This window comes from Ahaetulla prasina, chromosome 9 (genome assembly GCF_028640845.1).
Source record: "Ahaetulla prasina isolate Xishuangbanna chromosome 9, ASM2864084v1, whole genome shotgun sequence".
Taxonomy (NCBI): domain Eukaryota; kingdom Metazoa; phylum Chordata; class Lepidosauria; order Squamata; family Colubridae; genus Ahaetulla; species Ahaetulla prasina.
This window is the reverse complement of record NC_080547.1, coordinates 2,290,102-2,312,528: the sequence shown is the minus strand read 5'-3', so window position 1 is coordinate 2,312,528 and position 22,427 is coordinate 2,290,102. Positions and strand designations below refer to the sequence as shown.

Here is a 22,427-nt window from a genome sequence, read left to right as displayed (position 1 = left end):
CTGTGGTTTAATTGCAACTTTCCCCATTCTGGATATCTTTCTGTTTAAATCCCAAAATTCTTCAGCCAGCAGTAGCCACAGATGAGAATTCTGGGAACAGAAAGTCCATATGTTTTTTTCTTCTTTCTTTTATATTTGTATGTATGTATCTGTGTGTGTGTATATAGAATAGAATAGAATAGAATTTTATTGGCCAAGTGTGATTGGACACACAAGGAATTTGTCTTGATGCATATGCTCTCAGTGTACATAAAAGTGTACATAAAAGTGTACATAAAAGAAAAGATAAAAGAAAAGATACGTTCATCAAGGTACAACATATATATACCGTTTCCCCAAAAATAAGGCATCCCCTGTTAATAAGCTCAATTGGGCTTTTAAATGCATGCGCTAAAATAAGTCTCCCCCTGAAAATAAGACCTCCCTGAAAATATTTAAACACAGAGCTGGAAATCAGGTAAGACAGCAAGAGGAGCCCCATCTTGCTCGATGCGCCCCAAAATAATAAGACCTCCCTGAAAATAAGGCCAAGCACTTATTTCGGATTAAAAAAAAAATAAGACAGGATCTTATTTTCAGGGAAACACAGTAGATAGGTAGGTAGGTAGGTAGATAGATAGAATAAATTAAATACATAATATATCATAAAATATATATCTATCACTGGAGAAGAGCCTAATGCTGGGAACGATTGAGGGCAAAAGAAGAAGGGGATGACAGAGAACGAGGTGGCTGGATGGAGTCACTGAAGCAATCGGCGGGAGCTTAAATGGACTCCAGAGGATGGTAGAGGACAGACTTCAGAGGATCATTAGACCTGCAGAAGAAACAATGGCTACCAACCTGCCTTCCATTGAGGATCTGTACACTGCACGAGTCAAAAAGAAGGCTGTGAAAATATTTACACACCCGTCACATCCTGGACATAAACTGTTTCAATTCCTACCCTCAAAATGATGCTACAGAGCACTGCATACCAGAACAACTAGGCACAAGGACAGTTTTTTCCCCGAATGCCCTCACTCTGCTAAACAAATAATACCCTCAACACTGTCAAACTATTTAGTAAGACTGTATTGCTATTATTCTTCTCATCGTTCCCAACAGCCATCTCCTCCCACTTATGACTGTATGACTATAACCTTGTTGCTGGTATCCTTACGATTTATATTGATATTGTTTCCTGATTGCTTGTTTGTACCCTATGACTATCATTAGGTGTTGTACCTTAGGATTCTTGATGAACGTATCTTTTCTTTTATGTACACTGAGAGCCTATGCACCACGCATCTCCCAGATGCGCACACACCTCATGCATGCTCCCCACCCTCCATGCATGTGCGGTAGAGACCCGAAGACCAGCTGGCCAGTGGGAGGTGTGCGCGTGTGCCCGAACCCCCAAAATGCAATGGGGCGGGTGCCTCCTGTGCATGCGCCCCTCCCCCTGCACATGCGCCCTGCCCCCTGCGCCTTAGCACCCCTTCACACACACACCCTGCCCCCCGCACATGCACAGCAGAGACCTGAAGACCAGCTGGCCTGCAGGAGGCACATGTGCATGAACTGGGGCGACGGCTCATGTGCCCACATAGAGGGCGCTGAGTGCCATAGGTTCTCCATCACGGCCCTAGGGCAGCGAAAGAGATTGACCACCCGCTATCGCTTCCTTGACCGTTTCTTCAACCAAATTCTTCAACTCAGTAAGCTCAAACTGCCCAAGGAGCTGCTGATCCAGTTCTACAGAAGAATTATTGAGTCTGTCATTTGCACCTCTATAACTGTCTGGTTCGGTTCTGCAACCCAACAAGAAAAACACAGACTTCAGAGGATAATTAGAACTGCAGAAAAAACAATAGCTACCAACCTGCCTTCCATTGAGGACCTGTATACTGCACAAGTCAAAAAGAGGGCTGGGAAAATATTTACAGATCCCTCGCATCCTGGACATAAACTGTTTCAACTCCTACCCTCAAAACGACGCTATAGAGCACACCAGAACAACTAGACACAAGAACAGTTTTTTCCCGAAGGCCATCACTCTGCTAAACAAATAATTCCCTCAACATTGTCAAACTATTTACTGAATCTGCACTACTATTAATCTTCTCATCGTTCCCATCACCCATCTTCTTCCACTTATGACTGTATGACTATAACTTGTTGCTGGCAATCCTTATGATTTATATTGATATATTGACCATCAATTGTGTTGTAAATGTTGTACCTTGATGAACGTATCTTTTCTTTTATGTACACTGAGAGCGTATGCACCAAGACAAATTCCTTGTGTGTCCAATCACACTTGGCCAATAAAAATTCTATTCTATTCTATTCTATTCTATTTCCTCCCCCCTCCACTCCTAATTCAATCTGCTTTTCCCAGAGGCCGAGAAGGGAGGGCCCACGGATCATTAAGTGGGAGGAACAACCTCTTGTGGCTCTCCTCTCATTTTTTTTTTTTGGCTGCACGTGGCCGGCTGGTGTTTGCAAAAAGCTGGCAGCCTTCCCGCAATCTTGTGCCCTGGGGAGCTTCATTCCCAAGGAGCCTATTTGGCAAGAGAAATACTCTGATTGAAGCAGGTGTCACGTTTGGGGTCTCTGTGTGTCTGACTTACCACACTCAAAAGTTTGGACTTGCTGAATGTCTCCCCCCATACTCCCTGCAGGTGGGGGGGTCGTTTGCTGGAGGATTCAGAGAAGAACAATAATATAGGTAGTCCTCGGTGGTTCTCTTGGCATTCGTCACTGGTGATGATAGCAGGAGCACTCGCACTTATATACCGCCTCACGGTGCTTTGCAGCCCTCTCTAAGCAGTTTACAGAGTCAGCCTCTTGTCCCCCCAACAATCTGGGTCCTCGTTTTACCCACTTCGGAAGGATGGAAGGCTGAGTCAACTTTGTGCCGGTCAGGATTGAACTCCTGGCAGTGGGCAGAGTTAGCCTTCAATGCTGCATTCTAACCACTGAGGGGGAGGGAGGGAAGGAAGGAAGGAAGGAAGGAAGGAAGGAAGGAAGGAAGGAAGGAAGCAATAGCCTTTAGACTTATATACCACTTCATAGTGCTTTTACAGCCCTCTCTAAGTGGTTTACAGAGTCAGCCTCTTGCCCCCAACAATCTGGGTCCTCATTTAACCCACCTCGGAAGGATGGAAGGCTCTATTCTATTCTGTTCTGTTCTGTTCTGTTCTGTTCTGTTCTGTTCTATCCTATTCTATGCTTTGCTATGCTATTCAATTCTATTCCTATTATTTCTATTTCTATTCCATTCCATTCCATTTCATTCCATTCCATTTTCTATCCTACCTTACCCTATCCCTATTATTTCTATTTCTATTTCTATTCCATTCCATATTCTATATTCCATATTCCATATTCGGAAGAAAGGATTCATCTGAAGGGTTGCTAGGAAAGGAGATTTCTGCCAACATGACTCTATTTCAGGGAACAGGAAGGTTTCCTTAGCAAACGTCCCTGGATTCCCCCGGCCATCACAATTAGCTCACCCACACATACGTTTCCTTCTCTTCGATGCAAATGTGCACGTTGCCTTCTGTGCCGATGCTTGTCATGCAGCTGCAATTCGGGGGTTGTTCCTTCTGGAGTCAGGAGTTCCAGCTTCCTGGAGCTGGGAAGGGGAAAGATTTGGATGGCCTGGGATTCCAGGAGATAGGTGCCGAATGGTAGCGAACAGGGCCCGAAGAAAAAGAGATGCAACATCTTGGCACTTGGGTGTAGAGTTATTCTGAGCCACGATGGCACAGTGGTTAGAGTGCAGTACTGCTGGCTCCTTCTGCTGACTGCTGCTTAGAGAGGGCTGTAAAGCACTGTAAAGCGGTATATAAGTCTATTGTTATTTTCCTCGCTCCCTCCCTCCCTCTCAGTATTAGAATTGTAGTATTGCAGGCTGACTCTGCCCACTGCCAGGAGTTCAATCCTGACTAGCTCAAGGTTGACTTAGCCTTCCATCCTTCCAAGGTGGGTAAAACTAGGACCCAGATTGTTGGGGGCGATAGGCTGACTCTGTAAACCGCTTAGAGAGGGCTGGAAAGCATTGTGAAGTGGTATATAAGCCTATTGCTGTTCTCCTTCCTTCCTTCCTTCCTTCCTTCCTTCCTTCCTTCCTTCCTTCCTTCCTTCCTTCCTTCCTTCCTTCCTTCCTTCTTTCCTTCCTCAGTTGGTGTAAAAACAAACTTCATTAGAACAGCTGAGAATTAACTCATTCTCAGCGTAGTCCAAACTAAATCAAAGTAAATTCTTCCCAACACAATTCCTCAGTCCTATCACAAACCTTGGTCTAATTAGGCAAACTGCCAAAGGCCTTTCTTGGCAAAAGTTCAGAAGACGCTGATACAAAACAAATGCAATAAGACAAAGCTATCAACATTGTTTTCCGGCAAAGAGCCCAAATGCCGTTGCTGGTCTTTTAAGCCTTATGGAAGGGGCCAATCATCTCTTGGCCCTACTCCCGAGTCGTCCTCTTTCCTTGCGCTGCTCTTGCCTTCTGGCAGCTCTTCTCATGCGTGCATTAGGAACAGGCTCCTCCTGTTCCTCTGTCTCACTACTGTCAGCGTCTGGAAGCTCTGGAGTCCACACATCACTCCCCGATGGCCCTGGCCCCACCTCTGCCTCCGACGCAGAACCCTCATCTGGGCCTTCCACTCGTCCATGTTCTTCCTCAGCCTCATGACTGTCCGGCTCCGTTGCCAGCTCCACAGGCTGCTGGCGGACCACAACAGGAGGGCAGGACGAGAAATAACTATATTGAAAATGATCAAAGAGAGATCCAGCCTAGAACTAAGGAGAACTTTCCTGGCAGTGAGAACAATTAATCAGTGGAACAGCTTCATCTCCAGAAGTTGTGGGTGCTTCATCACTGGAGGTTTTTAAGAATAGATTGGACAACCATTTGTCTGGAATGTTCTTCTTAAAAATCTCCAGTGATGGAGCCCCTACAACTTCTGGAGGCAAGTTGTTCCACTGGTTAATTGTCCTCACTGTTAGGAAGTTTCTCCTTAATTCCAGGTTGCTTCTCTCCTTGATTAGTTTCCAACCATTGTCTCAGGTCTTGCCTTCTTGGAAAATAGGTTGACTCTCTCTTCTTTGTGGCAGCCCCTCAAATATTAAGGTAAAGGTTCCCCTCGCACATATGTGTTAGTCGTTCCCGACTCTAGGGGGCGGTGCTCATCTCCGTTTCAAAGCCGAAGAGCCAGCGCTGTCCGAAGACGTCTCCGTGGTCATGTGGCCGGCATGACTCAATGCCAAAGGCGCATGTAACGCTATGACCTTCCAACATAAATGTGGTCCTGATTTTTCTACTTGCATTTTTTACGTGCTTTCGAACTGCTAGGTTGGCAGAAGCTGGGACAAGTCAAGGGAGCTCACCCCGTTATGCGGCGCTAGGGATTCGAACCACTGAACTGCCGACCTTCTGATCGACAAGCTCAGTGTCTTAGCCACTGAGCCACCACATCCCCTTCCTCAAACATTGGAACGCTGCTATCTTGTCATCCTGAGTCCTTCTTTTCACTAGACTTACAATTTATATTGATATTGTTTCCTGATTGCTTATTTGTACCCTATGACTAAGTGTTGTATCACAGATTTCTTGATAAACATATCTTTTCTTTTATGTACACTGAGAGCCTCTGCACCAAAGACAAATTCCTTTTGTGTTTAATCACACTTGGCCAATAAAGAATTCTATTCTATTCTGTTCTGTTCTGTTCTGTTCTGTTCTAATTCTATTCTATTCTATTCTATTCTATTCTATTCTATTCTATTCTATTCTATTCTATTCTATTCTATTCACTAGACTAGGCACACCCAATTCCTGCAATCATTCTTCAAGTTGTCAAGGTTGCGGATGCTCTGTTCCAGAATATCAAACCCAGCAAGGAACTTGAGAATGCCGAAGATGTGGAACTACAACTCCTAATAGAGCCAGCCGGCCTGGCCAATGGTGAAGGAAGCCGGGAACTGCAACCAACTACTTCCAGAAAGTCAAAGAATCCCTATTAGTGGATTAGAAAACATCTCCTTGAGATTCATTTCCAAGACGCCAAATTATTTCCCCCGGGCACCCTAGCATTACCTCCAGTCTCAGTGGCGTCCTTGACCTACTGAACTACATCCCATGCTCTGGGACAAGCTCTCGGAGAGGCTGGCTGTCTCCCAGGAAGTCAGAATAATAAATAAGGGGCTGTTTCCAACCACCTCTATCCATATTTCACGCTGGAATTGCAGCCTCATATCTCCAAATGAGGGTGGAGGCCTATCTGGGAAGCGGTAACACACGGCAGTTTTGGAACCTGCTTGACTCGGGCACAATTCCAAGTGATTTTTGGACTGGTGGCAGGAGGAGGTGTGTTGTTTGGCTCATTGAACCTTCTATCCATGGGACAGAGAACAATGATAAGGATGGGTGGATGGATGGATGGATGGATGCATGGAGGGAGGGAGGGAGGGAGAGACGGGGGATTCAGGGTGAAACCCAGCAGGTTCTGACAGATTCTGGAGAACCGGTAGTGGAAATTTTGAGTAGTTTGGAGAACCGGCAAATACCACCTCTGGCTGGCCCCAGAGTGGGGTGGGAATGGAGAGTTTGCAATATCCTTCCCCTGCCACACCTACCAAGCCACACCCACCAAGCCACACCCAGTAAAAAAAATTGAATTCCACCAGATAGATGATAGATAGATAGATAGATGATAGAAATAGATAGATAGATAGATAGATAGATGGATGGATGGATGGATGGATGGATGGATGGATGGATGGATGGATGGATGATGGATGGATGGATGGATGGATGGATGGATGGATAGATAGATAGATAGATAGATAGATAGATAGATAGATAGATAGATAGGCAGGCAGGCAGGCAGGCAGGCAGGCAGGCAGGCAGAGACAGAGAGTATATGTTTAGGATTTGATATCTGGGCTACAGAAACACCAAGAGCCACTAGATGGCAGGAGAGAGACAGAAAATTCTAACTCTTTGCTGCTGTCTAGTGGTCGGTTGGGTTTCTGCAGCCTAGATCTAATAAGTAGTTCTAAGACAGACATTTGCTTCCTTGTCATTCATGCTTTTCTGGTTTTCTGAACTGCATTCTGCACATATCGAACAGGTTTATTAACTGGAGAATAAAGTCGTGTCATTGGCTAGGGCAGGAGTCTGCAACCTTAAACACTCAAAGAGCCATTGGGACCTGTTTCCCACAGAAAAGAAAACACCGGGAGCCACAAAACCCTTCCCGTTCCTGACTATTTCTTGAACGGCCACAAAACTAGCATATGTAGTTGAAATTTTGAGTAGTTCGCAGAACCGGCAAATACCATCTCTGGCTGGCCCCAGAGTGGGGTGGGAATGGAGATTTTGCAATATCCTTCCCCTGGAGTGGGGTGGGAATGGGGATTTTGCAGTGTCCTTCCCCCAGGAGTGGGGTGAGAATGGAGAGTTTGCAATATCCTTCCCCTGCCACACCTACCAAGCCACACCATGCCCACCAAGCCACGCCCACAGAACTGGTAGTAAAAAAAATTGAATTCCACCAGATAGATGATAGATAGATAGATAGATAGATAGATAGATAGATAGATAGATAGATAGATAGATAGATGGATGGATGGATGGATGGATGGATGGATGGATGGATGGATGGATGATAGATGGATGGATGGATGGATGGATGGATGGATGGATGGATGGATGGATAGATAGATAGAGATAGATAGATATGAGATAGATAGATAGATAGATAGATAGATAGATAGATAGATAGATGATAGATAGATAGATAGATAGATAGATAGATAGATAGATAGATAGATAGATAGATAGGCAGGCAGGCAGGCAGGCAGGCAGGCAGGCAGGCAGGCAGGCAGAGACAGAGAGTATATGTTTAGGATTTGATATCTGGGCTACAGAAACACCAAGAGCCACTAGATGGCAGGAGAGAGACAGAAAATTCTAACTCTTTGCTGCTGTCTAGTGGTCGGTTGGGTTTCTGCAGCCTACATCTAATAAGTAGTTCTAAGACAGACATTTGCTTCCTTGTCATTCATGCTTTTCTGGTTTTCTGAACTGCATTCTGCACATATCGAACAGGTTTATTAACTGGAGAATAAAGTCGTGTCATTGGCTAGGGCAGGAGTCTGCAACCTTAAACACTCAAAGAGCCATTGGGACCCGTTTCCCACAGAAAAGAAAACACCGGGAGCCACAAAACCCTTCCCGTGCCTGACTATTTCTTGAGCGGCCACAAAACTAGCACATGTAGTTGAATTAAATGTTCTCTTTCCTTCTGAAACTTTTCTTTTCTTGGATTTATCCATGGTTGGCCTACCGGGAGTCAAAAAGCTCAATAAATCGCGTGCCGGTGGGTGTCACACATTGGCGATTGTGGTGCATATTTTGAGTGACAGGGAGCAGCAGCTGAGGGTTGAAAGAGCCACATGCGGCTCCAGAGCTGCAGGTTGCTGACCCTTGGGCTAGGGTCACCTAACAGACACTATCCAGGGGGTCTTGTAAACCAGACTTTTTCATCAGAACTTTTTAAGGAGCAAAACTCTTTAAAACTCCAGCCTGCTTCTGCCCAAGAAATCAAGAAAAGTAAAAAATTTCTATCCTCTTAAAGATTTCTTCTTGAAATTCCTTGGGCTCAGTCTACCTCAGTCAATAACCCCAAACTCCCCCAGTCATGCTTCCCTTGAATTAAGGCTTCCTGTATTTTATTTTATTTATTATTTTTATTATTTTTATTTTTCATATTTATATACCGCCCTATCTCCCTAGGGACTCAGGGCGGTTCACAGGCAATTAAAATACATATAAATACAAACTAAAATGACAATTAAAAAACTTATTCTATAGCCAAATTATTAAAAACAGTATAAATAATAAAACTCATTTAAAACCAGTAAATTTAAAATCTAATCCAGTCCCGCGCAGATGAATAAGTGTGTTTTAAGCTCGCGACGAAAGGTTCGGAGGTCCGGAAGTTGACGAAGTCCTGGAGGGAGTTCGTTCCAGAGGGTGGGAGCCCCCACAGAGAAGGCCCTTCCCCTGGGTGTCGCCAGACGACACTGCCTAGCTGACGGCACCCTGAGGAGTCCCTCTCTGTGAGAGCGCACGGGTCGGTGAGAGGTATTCGGTAGCAGTAGGCGGTCCCGTAAATAGCCCGGCCCTATGCCATGGAGCGCTTTAAAGATTGTCACCAACACCTTGAAGCGCACCCGGAAGGCCACAGGTAGCCAGTGCAGTCTGCGCAGGATAGGTGTCACGCGGGAGCCACGAGGGGCTCCCTCTATCACCCGCGCAGCCGCATTCTGGACTAACTGAAGCCTCCGGATGCCCCTCAAGGGGAGCCCCATGTAGAGAGCATTGCAGTAATCCAGACGAGACGTCACGAGGGCGTGAGTGACCGTGCATAAGGCATCCCGGTCTAGAAAGGGGCGCAACTGGCGCACCAGGCGAACCTGGTGGAAAGCTCTCCTGGAGACGGCCGTCAAATGGTCTTCAAAAGACAGCCGTTCATCCAGGAGGACGCCCAGGTTGCGCACCCTCTCCATCGGGGCCAATGACTCGCCCCCAACAGTCAGCTGAGGACTCAGCTGACTGTACCGGGATGCCGGCATCCACAGCCACTCTGTCTTGGAGGGATTGAGCTTGAGCCTGTTTCTCCCCATCCAGACCCGTACGGCTTCCAAACACCGGGACAGCACTTCGATAGCTTCATTGGGGTGGCCCGGTGTGGAAAAGTACAGCTGGGTGTCATCAGCGTACAGCTGGTACCTCACACCGAAGCCACTGATGATCTCACCCAGCGGCTTCAAATCTAATCAAATCTAATCTAATTTTGCAAATCTAATCAAATCTAATCATGGTGGACAAGGTGGCTCAGTAGCTAAGATGCCGAGCTTGTCAATTGAAAGGTCAGCAGTTCAGCGGTTCGAATCCCTAGTGCTGCCGTGTAATGGGGTGAGCTCCTGTTCCTTGTCTTAGCTTCTGCCAGCCTAGCAGTTTCGAAAGCATGGGGAAAAAAGCAAGTAGAAAAATAGGGACCACCTTTGGTGGGAAGGGAACAGTGCTCCGTGCGCCTTTGGCGTTGAGTCATGCCGGCCACATGACCACGGAGACGTCTTTGGACAGCGCTGGCTCTTCGGCTTTGAAACGGAGATGAGCACCGTCCCCTAGAGTCGGCAACGACTAGCACGTATGTGCGAGGGGAACCTTTACCTTTACCTAATAATTTGAGGTTTAATAAAATATCACAGTTGAACAAACCAGCAAGTAGGATGCGTAGACTGTATTATTGATCAAATGCAGACTTTCTTGTTCATAGCTTACAACAGTCAAGGCTTAGGTGAGAAAGCAGAGATGGAAGAAGTTTACGTAACTAGAAACTTTGTCCCTTTGATTTTTGTAGCGAGGTTAATCATTGCGGTACCAATAGAGATACAATATTTGTATAAGACTTTGCTTGAGAATTTGATAACATTTGGTCGATAATTCTGCTTGTTTGAGAAGGTAGCTGACAAAATGTGTTTGTTTTACTGGGAATGGTAAATTTATAGATGCTTTATCTATATAAATTGAATTGACTTTAGAATGCCTTTGAAAATTTAAAGGGCCAGTGGTAGGGTTGTTCCAGGTAGAAAGCTGTCAAGTCTGGAAACCATACTAGACTTTAGGGTTCCAGACGCTGCCACATTTTTCCCCTGAGGGGAAGAAGGGGGGCTGAGGGGTATGGTAACATTCTTCAAGCGGTCAAGGTCGGATGGTGTTCACATCTGCAGGAAGAGTGGCAAGAAGATATTCGAATGAACTGGGAGAACGTGGGACCATGTGACCATCAAAGGGGTCAGGGGGGTGGGACTCTTGGGGTTTGTATAACTGGGAAAAGAATCCGGAAGTTCAGTTTTGGAATTTCACTCATCGTGTGCCAGTTTCCTCATGCTAGTAAAAACCTCTGAAAGACAATGGCTTCTGAGTTTTTTATGCAGAAGAGGTTTTTCTGGAACCTTGACATTAGCATTTCTCCAATGTTGCATTAAACAGCAAATACAACTTGTTAGTCAAAGCGAACACATTGGCGGAACAATTTTTTTGGCAGGAGTTAAGCTAGTGACCTTCATTAATACTAATTAACACAATCACCTAAAACTAAAATACAAAGTAGTTTTTTTAAAAAATCATGGGCCTTTTACTGCAAAGTCCCTTCCAGTCCTAGGCTTCTATGATAAAGCCAAGGCCACTGCAGAATCTATCTGTTAATTCACTCTTCCACATAATGATTGTAAGCAAGAAGCACAATTTGACTTCACTTACAATAGTGGCCAAAATTGTAGAAACCTAACTAGCTAATAACACAACTTTTTGGGGGGGGGGGGGAGTAGTACCATAAAATTATATATCAATGGAAAGATAATTTAATCAAGAATGTAATGCAATAACTTTTATAAAAGGATAAAGCCTCACAACGTCTTCCCATGGAGTGAACCAAGTCTTTTAGTTCTGCAACTGTTGACCAAGATTCAAACTAAGATTGAATAATGGCTTCTATTAACTGGGTTTTATTGCTGGGTCACTTCTGACTAACCAGTTTCTTTAGTCGGCTCCATAGATTTTCAATTGGGCGAAGGTCTGGGCTATTCCCAGGCCATTCCAGCAGTGGAACAGGATTATCTTGAAACTCAAAACAAAAAAGTGGTGTTATTCGCCATCAAACCTCAAAAACACACTTTTCCCAAAAGGTTCCCACAATTTTGGCCGCTACTGTATACTTGGCATGATCAACCTCTAGCATCCACTGCAATGTGTGGGATCTTGGGACCCATCCAAGGCTCCAACAGCGGATGTGCCCAGCCTGGAGGAACTCCCATGGCGAGCGCCCTGGTCCTCCCTTGCAGATTGATGGGCCCGATAACCCCAGTAAAAGTTACTTCATTTCTTCTCCTGGAAGCATGACTGCAAATCTTGGAATCGCTCCGCTGGAATGTTCCTGGGCAACCCAAAGCATTCTAGACTCCATCCTTCGGTTAGGCACAAAGAAAGCTACTTCCTTTCTCTATCTTGTTCATGGAGAAATGGCTGGTTTTGTTTTCTACTTTGATGATTTCATCGGGAGACTTTGAAGTCTACCGCTAAGTTTGCATAAGACTAGGTTAATAGATTGTTGGCTTGTTTGTGGTTTAGTGGCCGCACAAGCTAGACGTGTTTATGAAACAACCCTTTTTATGGCTTTCCACAATACATTGAACCACAAGTGTTGTACCTTGATGAACATATCTTTTCTTTTATGTACACTGAGAGCCTATGCACCAAGACAAATTCCTTGTGTGTCCAATCACACTTGGCCAATAAAAAATTCTATTCTATTCTATTCTATTCTGTTCTGTTCTGTTCTGTTCTGTTCTGTTCTGTTCTATTCTATTGAACCACAAACTTTGTACATAAAATATTCAAGAGCCAAAAGCAAAGATGGATCAAATTTAGGATTATGCAAACCCAAGTAAGACCGTCTCTTGTTTCAAATCCACCTTATGTCCACTTATCTCTTCTGTCCAGTTTCTAATTCTGGACCAAATTTTTTTTTGCCTTAGGACATGTCCACCATAGGTGATAGTATGTTCCCATACCAGAGGTTTTTTTTTTGCATTTCCAGCAATTTGAGGAATTATCAGGAATCATTTTAGCTAGCTGTACTGGTGTAAAATGTCAGATTCTGCAAGTTTTCTGTTGGTTGGTCAGCGTAATGCATTTGTGGAACAGGGTGGTTAACCTGCAACTTCCTGGCCTCCAGGATTTCCAGGTGGACCATTGTGGATTTCAAGACCTCTGATGCAGTGGTCTCCAACCTTGGCAACTTTAAGACTTGTGGACTTCAACTCCCAGAGTTCCTCAGCCAGCAAAGCTGGGAGTTGAAGTCCACAAGTCTTAAAAGTTGCCAAGGTTGGAGACCCCTGCTCTGGAGGATGGGAAGTAAAAAGAAAAAAGAAAAAGATTGCATGAAGTGTCTGCAGGATAGGTAGGACATAGAAGTTTTACAACTAGGCTTAACAACCCCTTGGCTGTTGGTGGTTGCACACTAGATGTCCCCAAAGCTAAACCAGAGGTTCTCCTGCTGTTTCTCTTTCTGTCTTTTTTTCTGGTCAAAGCTGGTTCCCAAGCTGGCCTCACCTTGCTCTCATCCATCTCCCACTCCAAAATGGGCCATGAAGTCACCTGCCATGGACACGAGATCCTTCCCTTCTCCCAAGCTGGAGTGGGTGGAGATGTTGGGACCTCGCCCAGCTCGGCAGGTTGCCTTTGGAGCTGAGCAGCAACCTCCCTGCCAGCTCTTACTCAGCTCTGCTCCCACTCCTTGTTGATGGGAAATGGGGCAATTACTGCCGGCACGTGTTCTGCAAACTTTCCCAGAGCTGGCCAGGATCGGGGCGTGGTTAGGCAGACGAAGAATTTATCTCTGGTACAGAAACACTCAGAGAAAATAATAATACTAAAAGTGGGCGATGAGTAGATGGGGGAAATAAGAGATAAAGAATGGGTAATGTAATACTACAGCCACCACTCCAACTATGTATAAAGAAAATTCGTATAAAATAGGTGCCATTTACCACCGGCAAGGCTAGCAAAAATATTTAAAAAACATGCCCACCAAATGTTAGAAATGTAATCAAACATCGGGCACATATCACATATGGTGGACGTTGCCCAAAAGTAAAATATATACATATATTATTATTATTATTATTATTATTATTATTATTATTATTATTATTATTATTATTATTAATTATTTATTCGATTTTTATACCGCCCTTCTCCCGAAGGACTCAGGGCGGTGTACAGCCAAAGTAAAAACAAACAGTACAATATACAAATTAAAATACGAATTAAAAGACTTATTACATAATTGGCCTAAAAACTTTGAGACATATAAAACTAAAAACCCATTAAAAAATTAAAAGTAAAATTTAAAACCAATAAAATTTAAGACAGCCCCGCGCGAATAAATGTGTGTTTTCAATTCGCGGTGGAAGGTCCGAAGGTCAGGTATTTGGTGTAAACCTGGGGGAAGTTCGTTCTAGAGGGTAGGAGCCCCCACAGAGAAGGATCTTCCCCTGGGGGCCGCCAGCCGACATTGCTTGGCGGACGGCACCCTGAGAAGTCCCTCTCTGTGTGAGCGTACGGGTCGGTGGGAGGCATGAGGTAACAGCAGGCGGTCCCGTAAGTACCCAGGCCCTAAGCCATGGAGCGCTTTAAAGGTAGTAACCAAAACCTTAAAGTGCACCCGAAAGACCACAGGTAGCCAGTGCAGTCTGCGCAGGAGAGGTGTTACACGGGAGCTACGTGAAGCTCCCTCTATCACCCGCGCAGCTGCATTCTGGACTAACTGAAGCCTCCGGGTGCACCTCAAGGGGAGCCCCATGTAGAGAGCATTACAATAATCCAAGCGGGAGGTAATGAGCGCATGAGTGACTGTGCACAAGGCATCCCGATCAAGGAAGGGGCGCAACTGCCGAACCAGGCGAACCTGGTGGAAGGCCCTCCTGGAGATGGCCGTCAAGTGATCTTCAAATGACAGCCGTTCATCCAGGAGAACACCCAAGTTGCGCACCCTATCCTTTGGGGCCAATAACTCGCCTCCAACAGTCAGCTGCGGCTGCAGCTGACTGAATCGGGGTGCCGGCATCCACAGCCACTCCGTCTTGGAGGGATTAAGCTTGAGCCTGATTCTCCCCATCCAGACCCGTACAGCCTCCAAACACCGGGACAGCACTTCAACAGCTTCGTTGGGGTGGCCTGGGGTGGAAAAGTACAGCTGAGTGTCATCAGCGTACAGCTGGTATCTCACCCCAAAGCCACTGATGATCTCACCCAACGGCTTCATATAGATGTTGAACAGAAGGGGCGAGAGAATCGACCCCTGTGGCACCCCACAAGTGAGGCACCTCGCGGCCGACCTCTGCCCCCCTGTCAACACCGTCTGCGACCGGTCGGAGAGATAGGAGGAGAACCACCGATAAACGGTGCCTCCCACTCCCAATCCCCCCAACCGGCGCAGCAAGATACCATGGTCGATGGTATCAAAAGCCGCTGAGAGGTCTAATAGGACCAGGGCAGAGGAATAACCCCTGTCCCTGGCCCTCCAGAGATCATCCACCAACGCGACCAAAGCTGTCTCCGTGCTGTATCCGGGTCGGAAGCCGGACTGGAACGGGTCTAGATAGACAGCTTCATCCAGGTATTGGGGTAGCTGCCGCGCCACAGCACTCTCTACAACCTTCGCAACAAAGCGAAGGTTGGAGACCGGACGATAATTACCCAAAATAGCTGGGTCCAGGGAGGGCTTCTTGAGGAGGGGTCTCACCACCGCCTCTTTCAAGGCGGCAGGGAAAACCCCTTCCAACAAAGAAGCGTTGATAATCCCCTGGAGCCAGCCTCGTGTCACCTCCTGAGTGGCCAGCACCAGCCAGGAAGGACACGGGTCCAGTAAACATGTGGTGGCGTGGAGCCTCCCCAACAACCTGTCCACGTCCTCGGGAGTCACAAGATCAAACTCATCCCAAACAGACTCAACAAGACGTGCCTCCTCCCTCTCGCTTGGATCATCCCAATTTCGGTCCAGACCATCCCGGAGCTGAGCGATTTTATCGTATAGATAACCACTAAACTCCTCGGCACGTCCCTGCAAAGGGTCATCCCGCACCTCCTGATGAAGGAGAGAGCGGGTCACCCGAAACTGGGTGGCCGGGCGGTTATCTGCCGACACAATGAGGGTAGAGGCGTAGGAACGCCTCGCGTCCCTCATTGCCACTAGGTAGGTCCTAGAATAGGACCTAACTAGTGTCCGATCAGCTTCGGAACGACTGGACCTCCAAGTACGCTCTAGGCGTCTTCTCCGGTGTTTCATCTCCCTCAGCCCCTCGGACAACCAAGGGGCCGGACGAGATCTGCGCCGGGTCAGAGGCCGCAAAGGCACGACACGGTCCAAGGCCTCAGCCATGGCCTGTTCCCAGGCCACAACTAGTTCCTCAGCCGAGCCGTGGGCCAGATCCTCAGGGAATGGCCCAAGCTCCGTCAGGAATCTCTCAGGGTCCATCAGGCACCTGGGACGGAACCAACGTATAGGTTCCGTCTCCCTGCGATGGTGGGTGGTGGTTCGGAAGTCCAGGCGAAGGAGAAAATGATCTGACCATGACATCGGTTCTGTTACTAAGTCATCTAATTCCAGATCAAATATATATATATATTTGCATGGGAATTCCTACGTGGTTAAGAAAAAATGTTAAGACAGCATATAGATTTGTAGACTATAAGCCAGAACTATTTCTGTTAGGCATAATACCAGAAAAATATGATATAGGAAATGTATATTTGATCTTACATGTCTTGACAGCAGAAAAGAGTTGTATTTGCACAACACTGGAAGAATGAGGGAACACCTACAGGAGACGATATAATTTAAAAAAAAATACTAGACTGTGCAGAAATGAACAGACTAATACTGAAGATAAAAGAAAAGGAAGACACAGAGTACTATAGAACATGGGACTTGTTTTATCAATGGTTGGATAACACCAGGGGTGGGATTCAGGAAGTTCAGACCGGTTCAGGTGAACCGGATGCTAATTTTACATCTGGTTCATTGAACCAGTAGTTGCAAGGACTGGCTGGCCTCGCCCACCCTGCCCCAATCAGAAGTCTCCACGCGGCCCATTTTGGATGCCAGGTAAATGCAGGGCCCATGCAGAGGCTCTGGGAGGGCGAAAAACGGGCCTCCCAGAAGTTCTGGAAGTCTGAAAACAGGCCTGTTTCCAGCCTCTGAGGCCTTGAAGGAACACCTTGGTGAGACTTATCCCAGAGTCCTCAGCAAAGCTGGCTGAGGAACTCTGGGAGTTGAAGTCCACAAGTCTTAAAGGGACCAAGGTTGGAGTCCTCTGCTCTAGAGCTCGGGGGAGGATATTTTCGCCCTCTTGGAGGCTCAAGGAAAGCCTCCGGAGCCTGGGGAGGGCGAAAACTCACCCCACCCCCCACCATGGTGCAGGAGGCGGAGTAGGCCACGCCTCCATGACCACGCCCACCCAGCAACCGGCCAGAGAACTGGTTGCTAAAATTTTTCAATCCCACCCCTGGGTAACACAGTTAGAAATTAGGACTTTAAAAAGTACTATTAGGTAAGCAACTGATCCAGACAAATACGCTGGTTCACCAGGCACTTATTGTACATAAAGAGAAAATATAAAAATAAATAGGAAAAATAAATACTGCAGCCACGCTCAATGGGTATACAAAGACATACACTCTGAGGCAGAACTTGGTTGTCCCCATCCTTTGTCAACCACAAATTTTAGGTATTAGGCCAGAATTAGCAAGAATTAGCCGAGTGATGGCATGATCACTCTGCTAAACAAATAATTCCCTCAAAACTGTTGAACTATTTACTAAATCTACATTACTATTAATCTTCTCATCACCCATCTCCTCCCACTTATGACTCATGACTGTAACTTTGTGGCTTGTATCCTTTCGATTTATATTGATATTGATTGTTTCCTGATTGCTTATTTGTACCCTATGACTATCATTAAGTGTTGTACCTTAGAATTCTTTTTTTTTTTAATTTTGTCACAACATTATATACAAGCACATACATTGAAAGGAAACAATAGGACAGGAACGGTAGGCACTTTTGTCCACTTATGCACTCCCCTTATAGTCCTTTTAGGAATGGGGTGAGGTCAATGGTAGACAGATTTTGGTTAAAGCTTTTGGGATTTTGAGAAGAGACCACAGAATCAGGTACTGTGTTCCAAGCGTTAACAACTCTGTTACAGAAGTCATATTTTCTGCAATCAAGATTGAAGCGGTTAACATTAAGTTTGAATCTATTGTTTGCTCTTGTATTATTGCGACTGAAGCTGAAGTAGTCTTTAACAGGAAGGACATTGCAATAGATGATTCTGTGTGTTAAACACAGGTCTTGTCGGCGGAGTTCTAGGTTTTCTAATCCCAGGATTTCAAGTCTGGTGGTATAAGGTATTTTGCTGTTTACAGAGGAGCGGAGAACTCTTCTTGTAAAATATTTCTGGACTCGTTCAATCGTATTAATGTCAGAGATGTGGTATGGGTTCCAGACAGGTGAGCTGTATTCAAGAATAGGTCTAGCAAATGTTTCTTGATGAACATATCTTTTCTTTTATGTACACTGAGAGCATATGCACCAAGACAAATTCCTTGTGTGTCCAATCACACTTGGCCAATCAAAAATTCTATTCTATTCTATTCTATTCTATTCTATTCTATTCTATTCTATTCTATTCTATTCTATTCTATTTTATGAGGAACTAGTGATCTATTAAATCTGGTACATATCAAAGATAAAACTTATTAGGAAAAAATGGCATGGAAGACGCTTGGAGGGGATACTCAGAGATCAGACCACTGACTCATCCATCTACCCTGATGTTCTCTTTCTATATTTATCATCTCCTCGAGGCAGCTCCTTCTAATCTGTGGTCGCCCAAGGCCTGGAGTTTCTCCGCGCCCACGACTGCGGTGCCAGGGGGTGGAGGCAGACAGTGAGGAGAGGGGAAACTAAGAGCCACCTAGAGTGCACGGGTGTGGGTTGCACGAGGATGTGGGCATTTCCTTCCACATGTGACTTGCGCCATCCTCCTTTGTCGCTGAACTCTTCTTCCTTTTTTGCCCACCGCAAGCCTTCAGACTTCCTGTCTGCAAACTTCTTGCCCAAAAAGATTTTGCTTCCAGGGGTGTGGAAGGGCTGGGTGTGAAATCCTCGTGGCAATTTCACGAGGGGCACATAAATTTGCAGGATGTCTCGGGAGATTCTCAACTATCCAGATCACAAAGGTTTCCCAAAGGTGCTTTTCCAAAAGGCAACCGGATTTCCGTGTGTGTGTGTTTCTCCCCCCCCCCGAAAATGTTTTACTTCTCATCCAAGAAGCTTCCTCGGTTCTGGGGTCGTGCGATCCTCTTCTGACAATAAGGAAGCCCGAGCCATCCGTCAGCCCTCAGATGGAGAGTCAACAGCCCCCAGATCTGGAGGAGGCTGATGAGGAAGAGGAGGAACAGCTGGGTCCAGTGCTTCATGTGCGGATGCACAGAAGGCAGAGGAGAGGAGAGCAGTGGAAATCTATGGACTGGTCCTTGGGATGGAAGAACCACCGCTGCTAGCGAAGCCCCACCCTAGCTCTGGGCATAAAAGGCAGGGGGGCGGAGATGAATAGATGTGGAAGATAACTATTCAACTTCCAGCTGAACGGACTTGTTAGTCTGCGGTGAGAGAGAAACTTTTCCTGGGGGCTGCTGGCGCTTCTAATAAAGGAATCATTGCTTCCACTACAGAGGGTTTGTCGTGTTTGGGGAGCCTGGTCAGAATGACATTTTCTTGGCTTTCTCCTGGGCCCTTAGAATAGGGACGTCATGGGACTGAGTCAGGATGGCAGAGCATCTCCTTAGGGCACCATCAGCCGAAGAGAGTTTGCGCCGATGAAATAATGCAGCCTTATTTGTTTAGCGCAGCGGGGCGGAGCGACATTCGCTCATCTCTTCTTCTCTGGCACTGACATGAATCACTTTTTGCTCCGAGAGAATCTCTTCATCCCTTGCATTTTCTCTCGAGCGCTCTCACTCTCTTGCCTTCTCACGTGCTGCCGAGAAAGTGGGTCATTCCCACAACCGGTTTGCACACTTTTTTTTTTTTTTTTTGCACACACACACAAAAAAGGGAAACTCTGAATGACCGGAGAAAAAAAACCTGCTGCCCGTTTTTAAATTGCTCCTTGGCTGTAGCGGGGCAGGCAAAATAAAAATGATTGAGAGATGTGAAGCCGCAACAACATCAAGTGAGTTACTAATATCACTCAATAAAGCCTCAGTAAGGCCACAGCTAGAATCCTGCATCCGGTTTTGGTCGCCACACTATAAAAAAGATGTGGAGACTCTAGAAAGAGTGCAGAGAAGAGCAACAAAGATAATCAGGGGACTGGAGGCTAAAACCTACGAGGAACGGTTGCAGGAACTGGGCCTGGCTAGTCTAGTGAAGAGAAGGACCAGGGGAGACAGGATAGCAGTCTTCCAATATTTGAGGAGCTGCCACAGAGAGGAGGAAGGGGGTCAAGCTATTTCCCAAAGCACCCGAAGGCCAGACAAGAAATAATGGATGGAAACTGACCAAGGAGAGATTCAACCTGGAAATAAGGAGGAATTTTCTGACAGTGAGAACAATCAACCAATGGAACAGAAGTTGCCTTCAGAAGTTGTGGGAGTTTCATCACTGGAGGCTTTCAAGAAGAGACTGGACTGCCATCTGTCAGCAATGGTGTAGTCTCCTGCTTGGCCGGAGGGTTGGACTAGATGACCTACAAGGTCCCTTCCAACTCTGTGAATCTGTATCTCGATCGAAAGATTCTGGCTGGAGGAGAAAGCTCTGAAGAACGGCCAAGTGGAGGCAACTCTTTGTTTCTTTTTTTTTTCATTCTTTTATTTCAATTCATCCAGTTAAAACGTTTCTCCTCTGCTTTCCCCACCACGCTTAAAAATGAAAAGGACAGCTTGTCAGGCTACAATTAGCCAAACCCTATCATTTTCCCTGCACAGGTGAACAGGCCCTGGCCATCTGATGCCACCCCCACCCTTGGCTGCCTGAGGGCTTGAAACGAAGCCAAGAGCTCATTATCTCCCAGGAATGGAGAACATTCTGCAGCCAAGGGGATGCCTCATCTACGTCCCGATGGCCAAGTACAATAGAATAGAATAGAATATTGGCCAAGTGTGATTGGACACACAAGGAATTTGTCTTGGTGCATAGGCTCTCAGTGTACATAAAAGAAAAGATACGTTCATCAAGGTACAACATTTACAACACACATGATGGTCAATATATCAATATAAATCATAAGGTTTGCCAGCAACAAAGTTACAGTCATACAGTCATAAGTGGAAAGAGATTGGTGATGGGAACTATGAGAAGATTGATAGTAGTGCAGATTTGGTAAATAGTTTGACAGTGTTGAGGGAATTATTTGTTTAGCAGAGTGATGGCCTTCGGGAAAAAACTGTTCTTGTGTCTAGTTGTTCTGTGTGCAGTGCTCTATAGCGTCGTTTTGAGGGTAGGAGTTGAAACAGTTTATGTCCAGGATGTGAGGGATCTGTAAATATTTTCACGACCATCTTCTTGATTCGTGCAGTATACAGGTCCTTAGTGGAAGGCAGGTTGATAGCAAGAGTTGACCCAACAATGGAAAAGGGAAGAGATCCCTACCGATGAAAATGCGATTTAAAAAAAAATAGAATGTGCAGAAATGGATAGACTAACACAATTAAGGAAAAGGAAGGAACTGAATACTTTTTGACATGGGATTTATTGTATCAATGGCTAGCTGATAAAAACAGAAGTCAGAAACATGTAGATAAAACAACAGGACTAATGATATAAATGATATAAAGGTTTATTAAAATGGATAAGAAAATATTATTATTGTTATTATTACTATAGAACTAAAACCAATGTAATAAATATTTTTTTAAAAAAAATATTTTATAGACAAACGTACATTTAAAACATCAGTAATTCCTTCCGTGGGACATCTCAGTGTTTTCTTCCTGGCTCCATCATTTTATTGTTTCTTCTTTCTTTACTTCAATTTAAACAATTATCATTTTTCCACAAATACATTATTATCATTTTCTTACATAATTGTCCATTGATCATACCTTTTTTCTAACCAATGATAAAACTGATCCCATATCTTAAAATATTATAGGGACGTAGTAGCTCAGGGGCTAGGACGTTGAGCTTGTCGATCGAAAAGTTGGCAGCTCAGCGGTTCGAATCCCTAGTGCTGCCGTGTAACGGGGTAAGCTCCCGTTACTTGTCCCAGCTTCTGCCAACCTAGCAGTTTCGAAAGCACGTAAAAATGCAAGTAGAAAAAATAGGGACCACCTTTGGTGGGAAGGGAACAGCGTTCCGTGTGCCTTTGGTGTTGAGTCATGCCGGCCACATGACCACGGAGACGTCTTTGGACAGCGCTGGCTCTTCGGCTTTGAAACGGAGATGAGCACTGCCCCCTAGAGTCGGGAATGACTAGCATGTATGTGCGAGGGGAACCTTTACCTTTTACCTTAAAATATTCTGAATCCTCTCTTTAATCATCAAAGTTAATCTGTTCATTTCTGCGCAGATCTTTCCTTGATTGAAGTTCTAGGTCAGAGGTTTCCAACCTTGGCAACTTTAAGACTTGTGGACTTCAAAGCTGGCTGAGGAATTCTGGGAGTTGAAGTCCACAAGTCTTAAAATGGCCAAAGTTGGAGACCCCTGTTCTAGGTTGCTCCTCTCCTTCCTAGCTAAAGCCATCTTGAGATTGGAAGGCCCCTATGATTCAAGCTTGTTGAAGGCCAT

At 45.6% G+C, this 22,427-nt stretch overlaps 1 protein-coding gene across 1 annotated transcript in view; it reads left to right on the top strand.

The window, feature by feature from the left end:
• The window catches only part of LOC131203912 (uncharacterized), a 38,239-nt gene that overhangs the window by 11,776 nt on the left and 4,036 nt on the right, over positions 1 to 22,427 (top strand). The window lies entirely within an intron of this gene.